This window comes from Schistocerca cancellata, chromosome 8 (genome assembly GCF_023864275.1).
Source record: "Schistocerca cancellata isolate TAMUIC-IGC-003103 chromosome 8, iqSchCanc2.1, whole genome shotgun sequence".
Taxonomy (NCBI): Eukaryota; Metazoa; Arthropoda; class Insecta; order Orthoptera; family Acrididae; genus Schistocerca; species Schistocerca cancellata.
The window spans coordinates 341,255,125-341,272,805 of record NC_064633.1 but is presented as its reverse complement, the minus strand read 5'-3'; the positions used below and the strand labels follow the sequence as shown (position 1 = coordinate 341,272,805).

Genomic DNA, 17,681 nt, shown 5'->3' with positions numbered 1-17,681 from the left:
TCGCTGACTGTACCAGTGATCTCCCTTGTCGCAAACGCATCACGGATGAATCAGGGGTAGGACTGCTGCAGGTGGGTCGGAAACGAGATGCACGTGTAATTGTCACGAAAACTGAGAGGAAGAGCATGTCGTCATCTTTAACCCTTGCAGATGTCTAACGATGTATCTGTTATCTCCACGACAATGTACAGTCAAGTCACTCCATCCCGAACGCGTAACAATAATAATTGCAATTATTCTTATTACTCTTATAGATCACATGTAATGCAAACACGCGACAATTGTAATTATGATACTGTCGTTTTACTTTTAATCACACTGTTACAATTACAGCAGATATCTGATGATATACTGGCGGATATCCTAATTCGCTCAGGCTTTCATCGGCAGAACATTACTCGTATTACTACGGATATCCGCATCAGTGCTGAACTCAAGCAATAACGTACCACCTCATTTACCTTGGAACCACGGTCCAGGCACGAATATAGCCTACAACACCAATACTTTAAATGACAACGTTGCTCTGAAACAATGCTGATTTCCAATAGGCGTCGTGCGACAAGTAAACGATCCTTCAGAAAATATTATAACCGGCTCTGTTATCATACAAGAGGGGGATCTGACATGTGGCTCACCGATTTTAATCAAGTTTTGCAAGGACGTACTATATTGAAAATAAAGAAACACCTTTTTCGGCGTTTTGCTAGACACTCCATAGTTTTTGAAAAATAATCGGAAAAATCGTCTAAAAACAAGCACTTTCTATTGACATAACACAGAGCTCAACGTTAGTAATGTTCGAGTTATTAACGTTTTTGTGTTTTCATGCCATAGCTAGGGAATCCGTCATTCGATGTCTAGCGAAGCGACGTCGGCAGTCGAGCGGTCAAGACGTTTAGACTGCCAAACCGCGCTGGTCTTGGCAATTTTTTACGTTCGATACTTTTTTCGGTGTATGTGCTAATATCCTGATAATGTGAATACCCTTCTTTCCTTTTTCAAGTAAAACATCGGGATGTGTGATTAATAATCAAGTAAGTATATGTAATGTACTGACAGTTATTTTCATCGTGATAAATGGCGCGCTACATAGGACTTTCGTAGATGATGATGCTCAGCCGACCTGCATCGTGAAAGTGATACCGCCAAAATGTACCTCTCTTTGTCAACCGTATGACGTTTACTTTTACCGACAGATAAAGAATTTCATCGCACTACTTCAAAATCATGCGACATCACAGCAGAGCAAATAGAGCGTATGCTAACAAAATTCATGCGTTGGTCCACAACAAGTTGCCTACGGTTGTCCTTCAAGATATGCTTAAACACGCTTGGTATGCATGTAATTCGATATCTGAGAGATCTGTTTTCAGCAACGTGAATCGGATATGTTTTTCACGAACAATGTACCGGAAAACTTGTCAATGCGGCGAGATTTCGTTCGTGTGTTGTGCGTGGTGCAAAAATATTTATGCTTTGACTGTTTCTATGATAGGTTTCACCCCACAGATTGCGAGAATGCTCACGAATAGACGATAAGTTAGGATTACGCAAAAACATACTTTAGGTGTATTTTTGTATTCTAAATAACTGTCAATACATTATATTTATACTTATTTGATTAATAATCACATCTCCGGATGTTTTACTTAAAAAAAGACAAAGAAAAGTAGCCCTATTGTGATTACCAGAATATTACCAAACACGCCGAAAAAATATCGAACGAAATAAAGCCACGACCAAGAATCGAACACGGATCAGTGGTTCGATAGTCTAATGTCTTGACAGCGTTTTTCTATCCAAGCCATCTGACCGAACATATTGAGCTACCGCATCTGGGAATCCTCGACCGCCGCCGCTCGCTGTACTACAGACACTGAATGACGGGCACCATAGCTGGAGCGTGGAAGCACAAAAAAGTTAATAACCTGAACGTTATTACATTAATAAAAAATATTTGTTTCTAAGCAATCTTTCGATGTGCAACATTGAAAAACCGGTTCTGCGGCATCAACTTTGGCCTCGAGGTTTTTTTAATTTTTAATTTTATTTTTTAAAACTAGGGAATGTCTGGCAAAAAGTCGAAACACAAGTCGTCTTATTTTCGACGTAGAACGTCTTTGCAAAATTTAATCAAAATCGGTGACCTACATGTCAAACCATCCCCTTGTTAGTCAAACACTGGCTACGCACAGTGGCAACGTGTATCTTTGTAGTGCGGTGTTTTGCTACCAGGTGTCACATAATGTACAACATGTTGAACACGACCTGTAAGCTGCCGGACGGCACGTGCTTTCTTATCTTAAGATAACTGCGGGAATAGTTTCACGTAGGCTTCGTCAATTCACTTTTATAAGATATCTGCAGTATGTTCACAGGGAGTTATATAAAAATAAATATTTAGGCACTGGAAGGACTTAACTGCTGATTACAAATAGCCTACATTTTTTTTAAATAAATAAAAGCTGCTATGCAGATAAACAGCCACACGTCGTGCATTATTTGATTTACTGCGTGCTCATAAAAAGTGCGCATCTTCCGACGTACATTGTCCTGATGGCAACAAGTAAAACTTCTAACGTGCTCGCGTCTGATGAGTGAAACTAGTCATATGTAATATACGCGACTTGTAGGTACTATATACCGTGTAAGCGATGCCTGCTTTTGCTAAATAAAAACTAATTGTATAAATACTTCATTCATTGAGGAATACCCATTTACTAGCAAATAACTTTATTTTACCAAATTTTTAAAGGTATGCCAGATAAACACGATTAACTGGAAGGAAGCAAGTTTATGGCTTAACGTCCCCTCGGACACAACTTGAGTCATTCTCGTCATACAATGAGCCGAGTAAAACAATACATGGTGATGATATAACTGAAGGTCAACTTAGTCGAAGTGAAAGCAAATGGCAGGCTTCTGCTCTTTGATAAGGCGCTCTGAAGCTACAGTTCATCTACGAAAGACATTAAATGAATAATTTATCGACGGTAATTTCAAAACTAACAGAAGTGTCTCGAATCCGTATCAGGTCGGACTGCAGAAAGAAATACCGATCTTATAACCACATCAAGAAATGTTTTGCATCACCTCGGTTTCCAGAACTCTTGACGATAGATGTTGACTGTGGACATCGTATCACAGACACAGTCCCTTTGTTCTGATATGTCACTAAACCCCCCAAAGACGAGCGGTTCTAGGCGCTACAGTCTGGAGCCGCGCGACCGCTACGGCCGCAGGTTCGAATTCTGCCTTGGGCATGGATGTGTGTGATGTCCTTAGGTTAGTTAGGTTTAAGTAGTTCTAAGTTCTAGGGGACTGATGACCTCAGCAGTGAAGTCCCATAGTGCTCAGAGCCATTTGAACCCCCGAAAGATGTAAACAACCATACATGAACAGTGCCTATTAGACAGAGGGGGACCGACAGCCGATCAGTTCCAGTCGTTCCACCAGGAAGGAGGTACACGGCTCGTGTTGTCTGCAGTTCAACCATGCCTAGACGGTCAATACCGCCGTTCGATCGCGTCCGCATTGTTACTTTGTGCCAGGAAGGGCTCTCAACAAGGGAAGTGTCCAGGTGTCTCTGAGTGAACCAAAGCAATGTTGTTCGGACATGAAGGAGATACAAGAGACAGGAACTATCGATGATATGCCTCGCTCAAGCCGCCCAAGGGCTACTACTGCCGTGGATGACCGCTACCTACGAATTTTGGTTCGGAGGAACCCGGAGAAACCCTGACTGCAACGCCACCCATGTTGAATAATGCTTTTCATGCAGCCACAGGACGTCGTGTTACGACTGAAAATGTGTGCAATAGGGTGCATGATACGCAACTTCACTCCCGACGTCCACCTTTGCAACCACGAAACCATGCAGCGCGGTACAGATGGGTCCAACAACCTGCCGAATGGACCGCTCACGATTGGCATCACTTTCTCTTCACCGATGAGTGTCCCATATGCCTTCAACCAGACAATCGTCGGAGACGTGTCTGGAAGCAACCTGGTCAGGCTGAACGCCTTAGACACACTGTCCAGCGAGTGCAGCAAGGTGGAGGTTCCCTGTTGTTTTGGGGTAGCATTATGTGGGGCCGACGTACGCCGCTGGTGGTCATGGAAGGTGTCTTAACGGCTGTACGATACGCGAATGACATCCTCCGAGCGATAGTGCAACCATATAGGCAGCGTATTGGCGAGGCATTCGTCTTCATGGGCGACAATTCGCGCCCCCATCGTGCACGTCTTGTCAATGACTTCCTTCAGGATAACGACTTCGCTTGCCTAGACTGGCCGGCATGTTCTCCAGACATGAACCCTATCGAACACGCCTGGGAGAGATTGAAAAGGGCTGTTTATGGACGACATGACCCATCAACGACATGAGGGATCTACGCCGAATCGCCGTTGAAGAGTGGGTCAATCTGGACCAATAGTGCCTTGATGAACTTGTGGATAGTATGACATGACGAATACAGGCATGCATCAATGCAAGAGGACGTGCTACTGCGTATTAGAGGTACCGGTGTGTACAGCAATCTGTACCACCACCTCTAATGGTCTCGCTCTATGGGGGTAAAACATGCAATGTGTGGTTTTCATGAGCAATAAAAAGGGCGGAAATGATGTTTATGCTGATCTCTATTCCAATTTTCTGCACCGGTTCCAGAACTCCCACAACCAAGGTGTTGGCAAACCTTTTTTTGGTGTATTCAGAAAGAAGACTGAGGCGTGTCGTCACAATCTTGTTTACGTCGCAGGAGAGTAACAGAATTATGTGCATAACGAATGTTGCAAAAGCTGCCATACATTGTACGACAGGTGTCTACTGTCTTCAGAAAATGCACTTAGGAAAATTATGGGATCGGTTTTCACCGCGCAGTTTCTGAAAATTCTTCGTCCCCCATATGCAAATGCTCCAGCGTTCTCAATTGGAGAGAGATCAGGTCCGGCGACCTTACAGGCCAAGGCAGCGTTTCGCAATAACGAAGACAAGCAGTAGAAACTCTCGCCGTGTGCGGTTTGGCATTACCTTGCTGAAAGAAAAGCCCACGATGGCTTGCTGTGGAGGGCACCAACACGGAGCGCAGAATATCGACGACGTACCGGTGTGCTGTAAGGGTGACGCGGATGGCATCCAAAGGGTCCTGCTATGAAAAGAAGTGGCACCCCAGACCAACACTTCTGGTTGTTGGACCGTATGGCAGGCAGCAGTGAGCTTGATATCTCACCGCTGTCCAGAGCGTCTCCAGCCACGTCTTCGGCTTGGAATCTGGTTGACTGAAGTAGAATTGTCTTCAGTGCTGACGTGAGTCCCGCTTCGAACTGAGCCCCGGTGACCAGCGAAGACGTGTCTGTAGACGTCCCACACAGTGGTGGGATAGCAACTTGACTGTTACCCTCAGTTCCCCTCGAGAACCACGAGTGATGGTCTAGGGTGCCATTATTTTTCATAGCAGAACTTCTTTGGTTGTCATCCGCAACACGAGTCATCAGTCTTCTGACTGGTTTGACGTGACCCTCCACGAATTCCTCTCCTGTGCCAACCTTTGCATGTCTGAGTAGCACTTACAACATATGTGCTCAATTATTTGCTGGATGTGTTCCAATCTCTGTCTTCCCATACAGTTTTTACCCTCTACGGCTCCCTCTAGCACCACGGAAGTCATTCCGCGATGTCTTAACAGGTGTTCTAATAGGCTGTCCCTTCCTCTTGTCAGTGTTTCCACATATTCCTTTGTTCCGTGGTTCTGTGGAAAACCTCGACATTCTTTACTTTGCCATTCCACCAGCACAACGGTGCGTCAACGATATTCTACGCCCCGTTTTGTTACCCTTCATGGCTAGCCATCCTGTGTTTAGGCTTACATTTCAACAAGATAATACCCGCACCCAAAGGGGGACAGTTTCTAATGCTTGCCTGAGTGCTTGCAAAGCATAGCTGGCCAGCAAGGTCGCAGCATCTCTCCCCAATTGAGAACGTTAGGTGCATTATGGGCAGGGCCCACCAAACTATGCGAGATTTTGACGTTCTAACGGGCCAGTCGAGTAGACTTTGGCACGATATCTCTCAGGAGGACTCCCAACAACTCTGTCAATCAATACCGAGCCGAATGATGCTTGCATAAGAGCCAGACGTTACTGACTTGCTCAATTTGTGAAGCTCTTTCTCTTTAATAAGTGATCCAGATTTTCTGAAATTGTAATAATTTGTTTCTCCATACATCTACATCGCATCTACCAATTTCCGTCACATTCGGATAATTCCTTCGTAGTGCGAAGTTTTTCTGTTTTTTTTTCTCTATTTTCTATCTTAGAGTGTATTTTGCTCACATGACCAGAAGGCGAGAGACAATGGAAAGAAAAGTGGTAGAAGGAAAAATTGATGACCGAAAACTGAAGAGTGGACACCATTACGATGGGTACACCTGATGAATAGCGTGACCAGAATGGCACTGCAAAAAGGAAGTCACCTTGACCGAGAGAAAGACTCGTGGGGAGGGGTCGTCAAGGGGCTTACCACGTGATGTCACTACAGCAACGTGTAGGATTACGCAGAGGGACAGAAGTCATGGGACACCGATGTGCACATACACAGATGACGGTAGTACCCCGAGCACAAGGTATAAAAGGGAAGTGCACTGGCGTACCTGTCATTTGTACACGGGTGATTCATATAAAAAGGTGGTTTCCTACGTGATCATGGCCGCACGAGGGGAATTAACAGATCTGAACGCAGATCGGTAGACGTAGTGGCCGAAGGCCTTCACTGAACGATCGAAAGCAGCTGTGTTATTTTAGCATTGTCAGTGCTAACAGACAAGCAGGTCAACGGCCTTGCCGCAGTGGTAACACCGGTTCCCGTCCGATAACCGAAGTTAAGTGCTGTCGGGCTGGGCTAGCACTTGGATGGGTGACCATCCGGTCTGTCCAGCGCTGTTGGCAAGCGGGGTGCACTCAACCCTTGTGAGGCAAACTGAGGAGCTACTTGACTGAGAAGTAGCGACTCCGGTCACGAAAACTGTCAACGGCCGGGAGAGCGGTGTGCTGACCACATGCCCCTCCATATCCGCATCCAGTGACGCCTGTGGGCTGAGGATGGCACGGCGGCTGGTCGGTACTGTTGGGCCTTCATGGCCTGTTCGGACGGAGTTAAGTTTAGCTTAGTTTTTAACAGACAAGCAACACTGCATGAAATAACCGGAGAAATCAGTGTGGGGCATACGACGAACTTATCCGTTGGAACAGTAAGGCGAAATATGACGTTAATGGGATATGGCAGTAGACGACCGATGCGAGCTCTTTTGCTTACAGCCTCTCCTGGGCTCGTAATCATATTGGTTGGACCACAGATGTCTAGAAAACTGTGGCCTGATCAGATGAGACCCGATGTCAGTTGGTAACAGCTCATGGTAGGGTTCGAGTGAGGCGTAGACCCCATGAAGCCATGGATTTATGTTGTCAACACAGCACTGTGCAAGCTGGTGGTAGGTCCATAATGGTGTGTGATGTGTTTACATGGAATGGACTAGATTTTCCGGTCAAGCTGGAGCGATCACTGACTGGAAATGGTTATGTTCGGCTACTTGAAGACCATTTTCAGTCACTGGACGATGTAATTTATTGGTTGACGATGTTGGTGGTTGGTTTGATGGACGTTCTGGACAATTCGAGCGCATGATTTGGCCATCCAGATCACCCGACTGAATCCCATCAAACATTTATTCGGAATTAATCGAGAGGTAAGTTGGTGCACAACATCCTGCGCCGGCAACAGTTCTGCATTTATGGACGGCTACATAGGCAGCATGGCTGAATATTTCTGCGTGGAAACTACTACGATTTATTGAGTGCTACGCCGGGCAAAAGAAGGTCCGATACAATATTAGGTGGTTATCTGTCACTTCAGTGTAGACCAAAGATAGAGAACGAGTGCCCAGATACTTTTGACCATATAGTGTAGGTGTAAAAATTTACAGCAGTCGTATAACAACTCGTGTAACAGGGACTATAGTTTTAGGGGCCAGACAAGAGCAGCTGTCATGACGAGGACTGTGTGCGCGACCATTAGTGCAGCGCGCATACTGCAGCGTGGCAATGACGGGCGGCCGTCGCGGCGGCCACGCCAGGCCGCGGGCTGCCGCCGTCTCTACCTCGGCTCGGGTAGCCTGGCCTGAGGCAGACGCAGAGCTAGAGGCAGAGCGGCCGGATCGATGGCGCGCCGGGCGACACACAGAGACGGTGGAGGAGGGGGGGGGGGGCTTTCCATTTCCGCGTGATTAATGGGATTGCTTGCTCGCCGTCCCCGCACGCGTCTACAGTACCCACTGTCCTCGCCCGCCCCGCCCCTGCCGCCGCCCCCACCCCCGCCCCACTCTGCCGCGACACCTACACCACCGCCACAGGCGAGGGCGCTGACTCGCAGGTGTTGGCGTCGGCACGGCATCGGCGCTACAAGCAAAGGCGACGTACGAAAAATTCATTCCGTGACGCTGCACTCGGCAAAACCATTTCCTAACGACAGCATGCATCGTAACTAGGATAACATATGATTTTCTTAACCCTTTCACACACGAAACCTTAAAAAATTTAATTTTTTGAATTTTTTGTTTTCATTAGATTATTGGACTTACATTGGGAATGGAAAACGTGAAAAACAAGTGTTACATACATTTCTTTGAACACATACGGGGTGGTTTCAGATGGAGCCACTTTCCACGAAAAATCGTTACTTTAGGTGATAAGGTAAAATGCAGTTCCTTTATGCAGATAGGCATCGGGCTACTTGACAGAGAACACACATCCATCTGCTTCTGTGATGTTCCTTCTTCGCGCTAATGAGTACACAGTGCCTTGAGGTGCCATGTATTGGTAGAGGCTCTGCTCCTGTTGTATGTTTTTCAACCGGAACAACTGTGTCACATTTTTTTGCTAATGGTTCTTTGCGCTCTCTCACAAGACAACACTGATTTTTCCGTTCGAAAATCGAGATCACTGTCTTCAGCTAACACAACATCTCCACTTTCACTGCTGCTGTCAATCTGAGTCGGCATAAAAAAAAAATCCCTTCCGAAGGCACGCCATAATTTCCTCTTGCTTTATTCCGGGAGCGTACATCGTATGAAACTGAAAACACAGCTTCTCACAGCTACTCACGTTGCCCTTGTAGCTGCAGTGCTTTCAAAAGGAACTACCGCAATAATTATGAAAATAAATAAATAAATTTAGTTATTATCACAACTCACAGACTATACATTTGAACAGGACAGTTTTCTGTAATGCGCAGAACATTCCTTTTTAGCGACAAATTCAGTCACAATTTGAAAACAAAGACAATCATGCACTGCATACTACAATGGGACCTACGTTTCGTCGTCTAACTGCTGAGATCTGAAACATGAAGTTGATGAAGCTGCAGCCGCTTCAAGTCAGCATCTACTGGAGACGTAAAGGGTAGCTGTAGGTCTAGCTACTCTGCATAAGCTTCGAAATGAGAAATCGTAGGAACATCAACTGGAAAGGTTTCTTAAAATATATAATATCCATTGTTGTGTGTATACAACCCAACATTCTCAGGTGAAGGAGACACAGCAATCAATCCTAACAAACTCCAATAGTCTTGATCGCAATGTTGTTGATCTTGTTGTTCTGGTATTCAATACGAAGACTGAACTGATGCAGTTCTACACGCTAACCTATGCTGTGCAGTGGCAGCTCGAGCAAAATTATGCCAATGCACTACAATGTGCTGGCCTATTGCCTTCTCACTCACAACGGTAGTAACAGTGACTAAATTGACTGTGCAGTATTAATTTGATCTAGATACACCGAAGTGCTTAAACACATTTAAATTTATAATCAACAGTTAAATACTGCGAAGAATAAAATAAAACAAAAGTGTTCGTATCTCCAGAGTCGAACCCGCGTCCACAAACTACCAGTCTACATTGAGGTGACAAAAGTCGTGGGATACCTTCTAATACCGTGTTGGGCCCCCTTTTGGCCGGCGCAGTGCAGGACCTCGACGTGGCATTGACTGAACGAGTCGCTGAAAGTTCCCAGTAGAAATACTGAGCCACGCTCTTTCTACAATCGTCCATAACTGCGAAATTTTTGCTCATGCACGAACTGACCTCTCGATCATGTCCCATAAACGTTCTTCAAACCAATCGCGAACAGTCCTGTAAACCATAAAAATTCCATCTTTCTTTAGGAACATGAAGTATATGAATGGCTGCAAATAGTCTCCTGGTAGCCCGACACAACCATTTCTAGTCAATGTCGATTCAGTTGGATATAAGTCCATTCCTTGTAAATACAGTCCACACCACTATGGAGCCACCACCAGCTTGCACAGGGCCATTCTGACATCTTGGATCCACGGCTTCGTGGGATCTGCGCCACACTCGAACCACAACATCAGCTCTTACCAACTGAAACCGGAACCCGTGTGATCAGGCCACGGTTTTCCAGTCGTCTATGGTCCAACCGAAATGGTCACGAGCCCAGGAGAGGCGAGGCGCTGCAGGCGGTCTCGTGCCGTTACCAAAGGCACTCTCGTTGGTCGTCTGCTGACATAGCCCATTAACGTCAAATTTCTCAGCATTGTTCAAATGGTTCAAATGGCTCTGAGCACTATGGGACTTAACATCTTAGGTCATCAGTCCCCTAGAACTTAGAACTACTTAAACCTAACTAACCTAAGGACATCACACACATCCATGCCCAAGGCAGGATTCGAAACTGTGACCGTAGCAGTCCCGCGGTTCCGGACTGCAGCGCCTAGAACCGCACGGCCACCGCGGCTGGCTCTCAGCATTGTTCTAACGCATACATTTGCCGTACGTCCCATATTGATTTATGCCGTTATTTCACGCAGGGCTGCTTGCCTGTTAGCGCAGACAACTCTATGCAAACGCCGCTACCCTCGGTCGTTAAGTGACGGCCGTCGGCTACTGCATTGTCCGTGGTGAAAGATAATGCCTGAAATTTGGTATTCTCGGGACACTCTTGGCACTGGATCTCAGAAATTTGAATTCCCTATCGATTTCCGAAATGGAATGTCCCCTGCGTCTAGCTCCAACTACTATTCCGCGTTCAAAGTCTTATTCCCCATCGTGTGGCCCTAATCACGTCGGAAACCTTTCCACATGAAGTACAAATGACAGGTCTGCCGATGCACTGCCCTTGTACACCTTTCGTGCGCGATACTACCGCCTCCGTGTATGCTTTAGATCACACGCACACAGTGGAGTCATGACAATGTCGCTTTAAAAATACCTCATACTCTACACTTGCACAATACGTTGTACGTAATTTCAAAGAAAAAACTATTCTCTTGAATTCAGTAATCTCTGGCAAGTGACCAACTTGAGATTAAATACTTCTTTGGAACCTGATATGCCGTTCCCAAAATCACTTTGAGAATCCCCTATATTATTGTCCACTGTTGTTTCTACCTCGCCCAGCATAATTTTGGAAAATATGTTACATGCAATTGATTGTACAGATGTTGTTAATAACATCTTGTTTATTGCCTTTCTTATGTAGTGGGATCTATCACGGACACATTCCACTCTCCTGGGAGTTTTTCTGTTTTCCAAGTTTTCTCAAAGATTAATTTTAGCTTATTTTTTTAATTTTTGGTAAAGATCACTTCAAAACTTCTACGGTAATAGAATCTTCCCCACTAGCTTAATAAGGTTTTAATAAATTCTTTAATTTCTTTGATAGTTGGGGGCAAATCATCTTCTAGATTTTCATGAGTGTTTGAGTATTGGTTCTGAATAATTAAGATGATGATCACAATATTCTGCAAGTATTTCAACTTTTTCAATGTCATGTAAACCAAATTGTGAGCCTTGTCCCACACCCCTCTATTGTTAGATTTACATTTGAAGTACATCTACCAACCTATTTAAATCTGAAATGTGTGTGTGAGTTCCTAAGGGACCAAACTGCTGAGATCATCGGTCCCTAGACTTTCACACTACTTAAACTAACTTATACTAAGAACAACACACACACCCATGCCCGAGGGAGGACTCGAACCTCCGGCGAGAGGGGCCGCGCAGTCTGTGACGTGGCGCCTCAAACCGCGCAGTCACTCACGCGCTTTAAATCTTACTTTTTCCTCGAAAGGTCTACTAGAAAAGGGTCTCTTTAGCATATCATCTACAGAAAACACCTTCATACTAAAGATCTTCATATACTCGCTTGTTTTACCACGTTGTAGTCTAGCCTTTTGACTTACAAGGCTAATAATTGGAACTAAATCGAATCTGTTATCTTCGCATATATAAACTGAAATGTTTACTTTTAAATTTTACAATTAATAGCTTAACGATTATAAAGAATCCGCCCGTACTGCAATCGTAGCGGATTCTTTATAATCATTAAATTATTCACGACTGCTGACGCGCTGCAATGTTGAAAGTTCTCAATAGTTTAACACTTCGAGCAATAAAATAAAATGGAAAAAATGTTGGTATCAGTGGCAATCGAACCCTGCTCTGTAAATTACCGCTCTGTGCTTTATACACTCGCTCGAAGTACGGTTCTTTATAAAGTCCTCATATAATATGGTTGCACAGTACGTTACATGCCATTTGAAACAAAAATACTGAGCTAGTGCTGCGAGGAACGTAGCACTCACATGCCGGAAGGGATAACGTCACATTACAGCATGCGCAGTTGAAAACAGAACCGTGTTGCTTCTCTAACCATGGCTTACCATGATTTAGACACTCATCACAGGTTTCTAGTTATCGCGGAGAGAGCGTTACAGAAACATGTTTCCGTACGTCTTATTTGCATGCTAGCATGCATTCAAACAGAAATTGCGTAATTTTAGTGCGATTTCCAGTTCGCATTCGAAGAGAAATGGCATAATTTTCTTGTTAGCCCGTAATAACCGTCTGTTACTTATCTCGTGCAAGCCTCTTCATCTCCGAATAACTACAGCAACTCACATCCATTTGAGCCTTCTTTACTGTACTCGTCTCTCTCTCTCTCTCTCTCTCTCTCTCTCTCTCTCTCTCTCTCTCTCTCCCTCTCTCTTACGATATTTACCCCCACACTTCCCTCCAACATTAAATTTACCATTCCTTGATGTCTCATAATGTGCCCTACCAACCGATCTCTTCTTTTAGTCAAGTTACGCCATAAATTTCTTTTCTCCCTAATTCTATTCAGTACTTCGTTATTAGTTACGCGATCTATTCTTCTAATCTTCACATCATTCTTCTGTAGCAGCTCACATCAAAAGTTTCTAGTTTCTTTTTACCAACACGTTTTTCGTCCCTGTTTCCTTTCCGTACAACGCTACAATCAGGTCAAGTGCCTTCAGAAAGCACTTCTTAATACCTGAATTTATGTTACATGTTAACAAATTTCTCTTCTTCACAAATACTGATCTTGCCACTGCCAGTCTGCATTTTATGTCCTCTCTGCTTCAGCCATCATCATCATCATCATCATCATCATCATCATCATCATTATTATTATCATTTTACTGGCCAAATAGCGAAACTCATCTCCTACCTTCAGTACCTAGTTTCCTCATCTAATTCCCTCGCCATCTGCTGATTTAATTCGATTACATTTGATTATCTTTGTATTGTTTTGCTGATATTCATCTTATGTCCTTCTTCCAGGACACTGTTTATTTCATTCAAACTTCATTTCAAAAGTTGCTTGCTCAAGTGGTTCAAATGGCTCTGAGCACTATAGGACTTAACGTCGGTGGTCATCAGTCCCCTAGAACTTAGAACTACTTAATCCTAACTAACCTAAGGACATCACACATACCCATGCCCGAGGCAGGATTCGAACCTGCGACCGTAGCAGTCGCGCGGTTCCGGACTGAAGCGCCTAGAACCTCTCGGCCACCGCGGCCGGCCAAAAGTTGCTAGTTGTCTCTGGCAGAATTATAGTGTAGTAGACAAACTTCGAAGTTTTTGTTCCTCCTCCTTGAAGTTTAATTCATTCTCCAAAATTTTCCTTGACTTTTTTACTAATTGCTCAATGTTTTATTCACTAATTGTTTAATGTACAGATTGAATAACATCGGGAATAGACTACAACCTGTCTCACTTCCTTCTCAACACCAGTATCCCATTCTTGCCATTTAGTTCTTTTAACTGCTGTCTGCTTTCTGTACAAATTGTATATAATATTTCGCTCCCAGCATTCTACCACGGCTACCTTCAGAATTCATCGTAATACAATTCAAAAATAACCAGATGGTTTAGATTTAGATAACTACTAGGAACAAATAGAAAACTACCTTTCGTATTAGATAAAAACCTATAAAAGATATTTGAAGGGCGGAAATTCAAAAGTTCTAAGTTCGAAATTTCATATTTGTCAGGAGAATCAAAAACCAAAGAGAAAAAATTAGAAAGGTATTCTGATTCTCCAGAATTAGATTGCACATCTCACTACTGCAAAGAGTAATGAGGAAACTTATAAAATACATTACTTATTAAAGATTTTCGACTAGTGATACCAGGAAACCGGCTGGTTGCAAGTGCCAATAAGAAAAATTTGTTTCAAGTGCCACTGGTGCTGAGACACTAAGCTTTACTTGTGATAATACAAGTGGAGAAATACTGCAGTAATATGTTGACTAGTGGAAGTGTAGTCATGAAAAATCACTTCATATTTATTTTAAATTTTTTAGAGGGGAATAAAATCATTAAATTCACGAAAAAAATCATGCAGTATTGTCTTCTGTTCCCTAAACAACTCCATTGCTGGGATCAGATGTTGCCAAGTTTCCTGTGTAGCTCCCTATGCCAGAGGTTCACAACAAAATTTTCTCGAGGTCCCCCTCATCGAGCATGATTGCTACCTTGTCATATCACAGTATCAAGTACCTAAAAAAGCCAAATTAAGAGTCTTTTTATACGTTTTCTGTTTCTGGTACTTAGAAAAAACATTGACATATTCATTATTGAAAAAATATTGAGCTTAAAACTGTTCATGCAGGAAGTGGCCAAAACAAAAAATCTGTTATCATACGAAATATATTTAATATATGTTTTATTCTAATAGCATCTCTGGCATAGCTCGCGGACCCCTGGGGGTCCGCGGACCACCTGTTGGGAACCATTGCCCTATGCTATTGAGAAATAAACTGATGATCATGGCTGACAAACAAGGATGGAAAAACGAACCCACAAATCAATCCCTCAAGAACTCTGGTTAAAGAAGAGGCTGTCCAGTATTTGTCTTTAGCGATTCCTGGAGGTCTGTGGTCACATAATTCGACGACAGGAGAATAACTTGGAACCAATGATCATCCAGGACAAAGTGCGAGGGAAGGCCACTGAGACGATGGATGGACCAGATAAAGGAGAACACAAACGAAACACGGGGCTAGCTACGCCGAGACGCAGAAGACCGGCAAATTGGAGACAGACTGGTAAGAGGGTCGTGTGGTGGGTTGGTTGATTTGGTTGGTTGACTGGTTGGTTTATTTGGGAGAGGGAACCAAACAGCGAGGTCGTCGGTCCCATCGGATTAGGGAAGGATGGGGAAGGAAATCGACCTGGCCCTTTCAAAGGAACCATACCGGCAGTTGCCTGAAGCGATTTAGGGAAATCACGAAAACCTGGATCGGGATGACCGACGCAGGTTTGAACCGTCGTCCTCCCGAATGCGAGTCCTGTGTGCTAACCACTGCGCCACCTCGTGTTATGGGTCACCAACTTTCAACTGGGTATTGATGATGGTGAAACATGGATGGTCTTCCCGATGAAATACGGCATAACATACACTAGTCCCACGGTCTTTCCTGTTTTGAATTGACAATTTTTCCACCTTCTGTACCAGTGTAAGAATTTTTGCACAAGGGACGATCAAAAAGTTTCCGTTTGAGGGCGTTGCTGTAGCGTATACGCAACGTAGCGTGACTCCGATGAGGGTATATAAACATCGACATATAGGCAAGGGATTAGTGCGGCATTCGTGCGTTTTCGGCGTTAACTATTTCGACGCTATTTCCAGACGTTTCCAAACAGGACGAATGAGTTGTTATTCTTTTCTGGGCTGCTGAAAGACAAACACCGATGGACATCCATCGGAGAACGAAGAATGAGTATGGGCAATTAAGTCGAAACGACCGGGAAAACTGCGATAAGGGGTGCTGGTGGATTATGACAATGTACATCGCGTAATCGCAAATGTCGTAACGCGGTACGTGCGCCAACTGGGAGACACTCGAGCATCCGACCTATAGTCCTGATCTATCACCATGCGATTGGTACGCCTTCGGTCCTTTAAAAAATGCTGAATAGTCGACGACTCTTATCTTGTGCACGAATATGCGCAGTAGGGAGTTACGGATTTTATGCAGCAGGGCACGGCGTTTCACCAAACTGGTATCTTCAGCCTGGTGCGTCTTGCAGACAAAACAAATGATGTATGGCACTTGGAAGTCCGGAGACAAGCACTGCTTGGCACACAGTCTACGCACCATCTGGTAATGATTGCTGGAAACGTTTACACCGTGATTTGACACTTGGAACAAGTATCGAGACATGCAACAGAGAAGCGAGAAACAATAACAGAGAGAACACGTTTTGTGAAAAACCAGTGCTCACAACGTTTGAAATTTCCACTTTTTCGTTAAAAAGCGTAGAATTTGAAAAAATAGTAAATACAGTAAACAATGTACCAACCTTTCTCTGTAAATAGTACGTAAGACAGTGCTAATACATACGTACTTTACTACGAGTAACGTATCAAAATATTTTGACAAGCTACCCAGAGGAACTATTTTCTGGTGTTAACACAATCTGATAAGCAATGTTTTACTGTATTTAATGTAACAATATTTTACACAATTATATGCTTTCAAATCTCTTTTTTCATACCTAAACTGGAAGACAAATTTTTGTTTGTTCCATAGATCTGAAGAAAGCGGTTATCATTTAGGTACTATTGGATTGTACTGCGATCGAAACTATTAAAATGTTTAGTATTAATTGTTGTGTTGTTTTGATAACAAATCGAGGCAAGGGGTGTAGCAATGGGAAACAATGCCGGCCGCGGTGGCCGAGCGGTTGTAGGCGCTTCAGTCCGGAACCGCACGACTGCTACGGTCGCAGGTTCGAATCTTGCCTCGGGCATGGATGTGTGTGATGTCCTTAGGTTAGTTAGGTTTAAGTAGTTCTAAGTTCTAGGGGACTTATGACCTCAGATGTTAAGTTCCATAGTGCTCAGAGCCACTTGAACCACCTGAATGGAAAATAACACTCCCAAAGCCCGCATCTCGTGGTCGTGCGGTAGCGTTCTCGCTTCCCACGCCCGGGTTCCCGGGTTCGATTCCCGGCGGGGTCAGGGATTTTCTCTGCCTCGTGATGGCTGGGTGTTGTGTGCTGTCCTTAGGTTAGTTAGGTTTAAGTAGTTCTAAGTTCTAGGGGACTTAGGACCACAGCAGTTGAGTCCCATAGTGCTCAGAGCCATTTGAACCATTTTGAACACTCCCAAAGAAACAACATTTTAGTAAAACAGTTTATATTTTTACATGCACTTCGAAAAATTTTCATCACGAAAAATCGGTTAACATGAAAAAATACTGCGGTCCTGACAAAATAGTGCGTAATTACATTCTTTTTTCTTTTAAAACGAAACAAAAACCGATCCGGAAAGTTCTCGGCCGAACAAATGGA

The 17,681-nt window shown here is 44.1% G+C and overlaps 1 protein-coding gene and 1 pseudogene across 1 annotated transcript in view; one reads left to right on the top strand and one right to left on the bottom strand.

The window, feature by feature from the left end:
* LOC126094552 (protein groucho) overlaps window positions 1-17,681 on the bottom strand; it is a 701,311-nt gene that overhangs the window by 434,274 nt on the left and 249,356 nt on the right. The gene's annotated exons all lie outside the window — the stretch shown is intronic.
* On the top strand, window positions 6,831-6,948 carry LOC126095915 (5S ribosomal RNA; annotated as a pseudogene).